The sequence below is a fragment of the Narcine bancroftii genome, chromosome 12 (genome assembly GCF_036971445.1).
Source record: "Narcine bancroftii isolate sNarBan1 chromosome 12, sNarBan1.hap1, whole genome shotgun sequence".
Classification (NCBI taxonomy): domain Eukaryota; kingdom Metazoa; phylum Chordata; class Chondrichthyes; order Torpediniformes; family Narcinidae; genus Narcine; species Narcine bancroftii.
Window position 1 is genome coordinate 74,626,091 of NC_091480.1, and position 8,034 is coordinate 74,634,124.

At 47.2% G+C, this 8,034-nt stretch overlaps 1 protein-coding gene across 2 annotated transcripts in view; it reads right to left on the bottom strand.

Annotated features, from left to right (window-relative positions):
* Nucleotides 1–695, bottom strand: part of tbkbp1 (TBK1 binding protein 1) — a 130,893-nt gene extending 130,198 nt beyond the window's left edge. Inside the window, exon 1 of one of the 2 annotated variants that reach the window (XM_069906864.1) lies at nt 494–695. The gene's annotated coding sequence lies outside the window, so the exon portion shown is untranslated. Of the gene's footprint in view, nt 1–222; nt 360–493 lie in introns of those variants that run through there. The other variant, XM_069906863.1, reaches the window with a different exon arrangement.
* Nucleotides 696–8,034: the final 7,339 nt, after the last annotated feature.

The following is an 8,034-nucleotide window of genomic DNA, read 5'->3' on the forward strand; positions in this document are numbered from 1 at the left end:
GTCAACGTGTTCAGGAGCAAAATCGTTGGGGTGAATGTCAGAATGTAGTTTAAACAGTTCGGGCAATAATTAAATCGGGGTCCAAACAAGAAAGGGAGAGGGAAAAAATATGGCTGAGTGTTTGTGCCTCATCTGAAGGACGGAAGATAGAAAGAGAAGATTGGTTGTTCTAACCCGATGTTCTGGTCAATGTGGGTGTGCTGCGCGAAAGGTTGCACTCACGTGTTGCGGGTTGATCCTGGGACCCCATCTGGCTCTGGTTGTTTCATTCACTCTACCCAGAGTGTTTCTCTTTGTAACTTAGACGAAACTGAACAATGTTGCAATTTCCCTCCCCGCAGAAGCACCACGTGGTGGCGCAAACCTCGACAGGACAGTATCAATTCATGACATGTTACAAAGCCCTTCTCTTTGTATCATTTCCAGCCACCGGCAACATTACTTCTTCTCATCGTGATTTCCCTTATTTTGGGGTAAAAATATAGAGTTGTACCTCGCTGCTGCTGACGGTCCTAGTGCCTGCTGGCATCTGCGGGTGAAACATGAACCGTGCAAGTTTCTTGCACGCCACTGCTCCAACCAAACCCCTGCTTTGTTAAGGTACAGTAGTTTGGGCAGCGCGCTGCCATCTTCGGCATTCTGATACTGTACAAGTGGGCGGTTTGTTTACATCGGGGATATCCAAGACGGTTGTTTTGGACGGCAGTCTCTCTTTTAAAGAGGCCTTTCCGTTTTGAAGACAAAAACATCACCAAATAGTGTTTTACAGGGGAAAACCACAGGAATGTCTGGATTGAGCTCGTTCTGCGTATTTCTGTGTCGATCAAATCATAATGGTCTTTTTTATAGTCAGGAAACGACTCCCAGTCCTTTTCTCAGGTCTCTACTTTCTCGACAAAGAGTGGCACTTTTCAAATAAGAGGAGCGTCCTTGCAGCTGAGACGAGTTCATTTAGAAAAATTGGGGGAAAAGCCCCCACCCCCACCCCCACCTCCCCTCCTCCCCACCTCCCCTCCTCCCCACCTCCCCTCCTCCCCACCTCCCCACCTCCCCCCCCCCCACCTCCCCCCCCCCCACCTCCCCCCCCCCACCTCCCCCCCCCCCCACCTCCCCCCCCCCCACCTCCCCCCCCCCACCTCCCCCCCCCCACCTCCCCCCCCCCACCTCCCCCCCCCCCACCTCCCCCCCCCCCCACCTCCCCCCCCCCCACCTCCCCCCCCCCCACCTCCCCCCCCCCCACCTCCCCCCCCCCCACCTCCCCCCCCCCACCTCCCCCCCCCCCACCTCCCCCCCCCCCACCTCCCCCCCCCCCACCTCCCCCCCCCCCACCTCCCCCCCCCCCACCTCCCCCCCCCCACCTCCCCCCCCCCACCTCCCCCCCCCCACCTCCCCCCCCCCCACCTCCCCCCCCCCCACCTCCCCCCCCCCCACCTCCCCCCCCCCACCTCCCCCCCCCCCACCTCCCCCCCCCCCACCTCCCCCCCCCCCACCTCCCCCCCCCCCACCTCCCCCCCCCACCTTCCCCCCCCCACCTCCCCCCCCCCACCTCCCCCCCCCACCTCCCCCCCCCCCACCTCCCCCCCCCCACCTCCCCCCCCCCACCTCCCCCCCCCACCTCCCCCCCCCCCACCTCCCCCCCCCCACCTCCCCCCCCCCACCTCCCCCCCCCCACCTCCCCCCCCCCACCTCCCCCCCCCCACCTCCCCCCCCCCACCTCCCCCCCCCCCACCTCCCCCCCCCCACCTCCCCCCCCCCCACCTCCCCCCCCCCCACCAATGCTGGAGAAGCTCAGCAGGTCAAACAGTGCCTTTATGTAGCAAAGGTAAAGATACAGAACCAACGTTTCGGGCTTGAGACCTTCATCTATTGCAATACTGTCATGCGATTGTTTTATTTTTACTGCATTGTTAACGAAAAACCGAGTGGGAGGATTTTTTGCGAGAGATTTCTCTGTAGGTTAAAATAAATATATTTTTTAATGTGTGTGGCTGTTTGATTGATTTCACTGCATTAAGAACGGTTCGTGGTTCTAAACCTTCTTCCCTCTCGACCACAGCTGATTGGATTCACGACATCGGGGGCTGCGAGTTCATTGGCGCTTTGTGATGTCTGAGGTGGGGAATTTGTAGTTAAACACCTGTTGTTTGGTATCATTTCAAACCTGGGTACTGAAAATGGAGAGGAAAAGACCAGCGTAGTGTGGGAAATCCAAACCCCAATTCCGTTGTAAATGCCCACCAGTCTGGGTATCCCAACGCGAATAGCTGCGGTATTCAGTGGCACTTGTGGGGAGATCAGAGCGAGTTCCCGCCGAGATTAGTCGTATCCGTAAATGTAGCCAATCGTTTCAATCCCAGAGCAATCATTCAAACGGGAATGGATATCGTCGTTTGGTCTGAAAAGGCTGCAGAAGACACAATCTTTTGCGTTTTTTTGTCGCAAGGGGAAATAACCAGGTGATTAGGACACCAAGGGAAGGGGGCACCCCAGTGGGTTTTTTCCCCAGTGTCAGATTTACCATTGGGCAGCAGGACTAGGGCCCCACAAAAAGCCTCCCCCCTCCATAAATGGAAAAAAATATAAATATAATATACAGGTTATATTTAATATAGGGGGTCTGGCCTGGAAGAAAACGGAATTTTTTTATCTGTTATTTCGCATTCAGCACTTATTGTGTCTTAATGTCTCTACAATGGAAGGGTCCGTGGGGTCCGTGGGGGGGGGGGGGGGGCGCACAACATAGGTTGTGCTAAGGGCATCAGTTAATCCGGCCCTGGGGGAAGAAGTGGAGAATGGAAGAGTAAAAGAACAAAAACAGGTTAATGGGTAACTTTCATTTACCTCATAACGTTCTGCCACATCAACAGCTTTGTAGGTGCATGGAGGTGACCCACATTTAGCAATGCCATGAATGGCATGAGCATATGTGCTGACTATTGGTTGGGGGAGATATTGCTGAAGAGACTTCTCATCTCTGTTCTAGAGGGATATCCTTTAATTCGGAGGTTTTGCCCTCTGTTCTGAGACTCTTCTCCGAAGCCCTTTCAATATTCGATATATTTTGATGAGATTCCCCCCCCCCCCCTCATTCTTCTAAGAAGCCCTAGAGTCATCAAATGCTCCTTATATGTTAATCCCTGGGATCATTCTTGTAAATCTCCTCTGGATCCTTTCTAATGCCAGCACATTCATCTTTAGAAATGGGGCCCCAAAACGGCTCACAAGTACTCCAAATCTGGACTGGCCAATACCTTGTAAAGCCTCAGCATTACACCTTTGCCTTTATATTCGAGAGATTTTAAATTTATTTTTAAATTTAATTTTTTTAATTGAAATTTAGACATACAGCATGGTAACAGGCTATTTCAACCCATGAGCCCATGCTGCCCAATTATATCCAATTACCTACACCCCTGGTACGTTTCAAAGGGTGGGAGGAAACTGGAGGAAAGCCACACAGACACAGGGAGAATGTACTAAACTCCTTACAGATGGCACGGAATTCGAACACTGGTCCAAATCACTGGTGCTGTAACAGCATTGCACTAACTGCTACGCTAACCATCCTGCCCCAGATCTAGAATATAAATTAATTTCATGCTAACATTGCAGTTACCTCCATGCTACTGACTCAAACTGCAAGTTAACTTTCAGTGTATCCTGTACTCAGACTCCTCTCCCTTCGCTTTCTGAATTTTCTCTTCATTTAGTAATTAAATGAAGATTCCTTCTACCAAAATGCATGACCACACACTTCCCTGTGCTGTATTCCATCTGCCACTTTCTTTCCCATTCTTCCAACCTGTCCAAGTCCCTCTGCAGATCTATGCAATTTGCCTATCATCACAATCGCTCCACAGCAGAATTAAAAAATTCATGGGTGTCAACATCTCCAAGGATTTGTCCTGGAGCCTCCATGTTGATGCAATCAGGAAGAAGGCCCATCATCAGCTAGACTTAGTGAGGTGCTTGAGGAGATCTGGGACATCACCAAAGACTCTCGAAAACTTCTACAGGTGTACCGTGGAGAGCATTCTGGCTGGTTGCATCACTGTCAGGTATGGAGACGCTAAATCTCAGGACAAGCAAAAACACCAGAGGGTTGGTAACTCGGCCTGTGACATCACAGACACCACTGGGGACATCTACATGAGACGGTGTCTTAAAAAATCAGTCTCTATCCTCAAAGACCCCACCACCCAGACCACTCTGCTACCATTGGGGAAAAGGTACAGGAGCCTAAAGACGAGCACCCAGCAGCACAAGGACACCTTCTTCCCACCCCCCCCGTATCAGATTCCTGAATAATCAATGAACCAAAGACACTGCCTTTATTTCCGTGCACTATTATTTTAATTTTTTATAGTAATGTTATAAGATGGTTACAATATGAATGTATGACGCTGCTGTAAAACAGCACATTTCATGACTGGTTCATGACAATAAATCCTGGTTCTGATTCTACCTTTTTAAGGAGTCCGACAATTAACAAGAGCTTACTGAATGTGACTGAAGTGGTGCACTGGTTAATTTTAATGCCAAGGACAATAAAGGCTTTATTTTATGGACTGCCTAACTGCATCCCTCTTAATGAATTTTGATGTTGAAAGATTGGATTACATGGAATTAGAAAAACAAAGTAAACCAATTTGTAATGTAAAAATACCATTTTTATGCAGATGGTCAGTGGTATTAATTGAACAGAAGCTTTTTTGTCGTTAAGATCGTCTGTCCTCAAATCAATTTCTTGTTCTATTCTACACAGACAAGTGTTTAGATGGGGGCAGATTGTCCACCCACTCTACCTCCTGTAGGTATGCAATTCCATTCACTCAGCTCCTCCATCATCATCTTATCTACTCTGCTTGAGAGAATCTTCCTCAACCCCGTGGACCCTTCATCTGCTATAGCTATTGACTGCATTTCACCCATTTCCCATACCTCTGATCTCAATATTCAAAATTTAAATGATTTCCGGGGTTACAGGGCCTAAATAACATGGAAAGGTTAAATAAATTTTCTGTTTATTCTTTGGAGTGTAGAAGGTTGCGAGGGAATTTGATTGAGGTATTTAAAATTATTAGGGGCATAGATAGAGTTGATGTCGAGAGGTTTCTTTCCTTTAAGAAAGGGGGAGATACAAATGAAAGGACATGAGTTGAGGGCACAAGTTTAGAGGAAACATGAGGGGGGACTTCTTTACTCAGGGTGTGGTGGGTGTGTGGAACGAGCTTCCAGACGAAGTAGCAGAGGCAGGCTCAATATTAGCATTTAAGGATGTATGGGAAAGGAATGGAGGGTCATGGGTTGAGTGTAAGTCAGTGGGAGAAAGTGGACTAAAAGGGCCAAGTGGCCTTTTTTTGTGCTGTAATTGTTATATAACTTGTCCATAAGTTAGATGTTCATAACCCAAGAATTCCTTGTTCAGCCTTTTCCATTACCTCCTTCCACTCCCATTTCATACATACATACAGCACAGTAACAGACCCTCCCGGCCCATGAGCCCGTGCTGCCAAATTACACCCAATTAACCTACAACCCTGGTACGCTTTGAATGGTGGGAGGAAACCGGACCATTTCAGGCAGATTATTCAGGCAATCACAGGAGGTGAAGGTACAGAGGCCCATGTGTCTTTTACTCTTCCCTTCCCACCATCCAAGAACCTTCACTTCTGCCAATCTTGTCTATTGAACAATCACCTCTACACTGGAGAAACCAAATGGGTGACCACTCTGCAGGTTATCATTTTATCTACATGGATGGTCTTGAGTTTCTCATCTTATCTCTCTTTAATTTTCTATCCTATTCCCTTTCAAACTTAATTGTTAATTTAGAGATAGATAGTCACAGTAACAGGCCCTTCCAGCCCATGAGGCCATTCCAGCCAAATATACCAATTAACCTTCCAATCCTGCATATTTTAGAGGGTGGGAGGAAACCAGAGCACCTGGAGGAAACCCACGCATGTCATGGCAAGATGTACTAATCTCTTACAGACTGCACTGGATTCAAACCTGGGTCATATGTGCTGTAATAGCATTGAGCTAAATGCTATGTTAACCATGCCACCCAAATATACCAATTAATCAACCAACCCTGTACATTTTGGAAGGTGAGAGGAAACTGGATAGCCAGAGAAAACTGGCGAGCCAGGGGAACCATGCGGTCACAGAGAAACATACAAACTCCTTACAGACAGCAATGGATTCGAACCTAGGTCACTGGTACTGTAGTAGCAATACACTAGCCGCTGCCCTAAGTATTTGTGGCCTCTGGAATTTGAGTAACAGCATCTCATCATCCATCCAAGCATGTTACAGCTTTGAGACTCATTATTAAATTCAATAAAAATAGAAAATTGCTGGAAACATCGAAAAGCAGAAGACTTCAGAAGTGCAATAGTGAGGAAACAAACATGTTCAAAGAGACACTGTAGATGTTGGAATCTTGCATAAGCAAAGAGAAGTTGGAAGGACTCAATGTGTCAGACAGATTCATAGAGTGAAACGGACAGTCAACATTTCAGGTTGAAACCCTTACAACAAGTGGTTTTGCTGTAAGGTTATCCATCTGTAACATTAACTCAATCTTCTCAGTTCGCTGATATGGCCTGATCTGCCAAGCATTCCCAGTGTTCTTTATTTGATTTCAGTTCATGAACCAGATATCTGGGGTTCATTTCACAGCTTGTTCATGCCACTTTGTTTCTCTTTCTCTCAGTCTCTATCTTTCTCTCCCTCCTCCCTCCCTCCCTTCCCTCATTACTCTTTTCCTAAACAGCATTTCACTGTGGTGTCCCTGGCCTCAGTCTATCAGCGAAATTCCCTATGTCCTTTCCATCCATCACCCCCACCCCCTCCTTTGCTAGGCAACTTTTAAATAACATGTAAAGAAAGAGAACCAGGTAGAATCAATGAGTGAGGCAGCATTGTTTATTGGAATCCCAACTTGAAGCATTGACGATCCATTTCTCTCCCTGTATGCTGCCTTACTGATGGAGTTCCTCTGCCTCTCAGCTTCACTGCTCACTTAAGGTTCCAGCATCTGCAGTTTTTTTGTAGTCTCTGAGGAAGAGTCTTTAACCTTTCTTTCACTGTTTCCAACATTTCCTGTTTCTGTTTCAGATCTCCAGCATCTGCAGTGTTTGCTTTTTATGCTGTTAATCTAATAGCAAACTTTGATAGATGAGAACAATTACTTTTCCAAAAAGCTGTGAATCATAAATTGAAAAGAAATTTTATCAGCACAGAATGCTTCAAAAATAACTGATCCTTCTCATTGCGTTTTGTTGCGGAGTTTCCACAGCATTAGACGTGGTTATTTGTTAGCATATTGCTTTCTAGAATCAGTCAATCAGCGCTCAAATGAGCCCTTACGACCAGCAAGTCCACTCTGAACGTCAGTCACGCATATATACTGATCGTGTACTATTCCCATTTTATTCTCTCACTCTTCTCATCAATTCCCTCAATTCATTCACTTAACTATTCACAAGGGCCAACTAACGTACCAACCCACATGTTTTTGGATGATGGAGGAAACTGGAGCAGCCAGAGGAAATCGACCTGTTCCCAACTTGCCAACTCCACAAAGACAGCACCAGAAGCCAGGATTACATAGAAACATAGAAAATAGGTGTAGGAGTAGGCCATTTGGCCCTTCAAGCCTACACTGCCATTCATTTTGATCATGGCTGATCATCTACTCAGTACCCAGTATCTGCCTTCTCCCCATACCCCCGATCCCCTTAGCCACAAGGGTCAAATCTAACTCCCTCTTAAATATAGATAAAGAACCAGCTTCAGCTACTTCCTGTGGCAAAGAATTCCACAGATTTACCACTCTGAGAGAATTTTTTTTTCTCATTTCTGTTCTGAAAGACTTCCCCTTTATCCTTAAACTGTGAATCCTGGATCTGCTTTTCCCCAACATCAGGAACAACCTTCCTGCATCTAGCCTGTCCAATCTCTTAAGAATTTTATACATTTCTATACGATTCCCCCTCAATCTTCTAAATTCCAGCGAGTATAAGC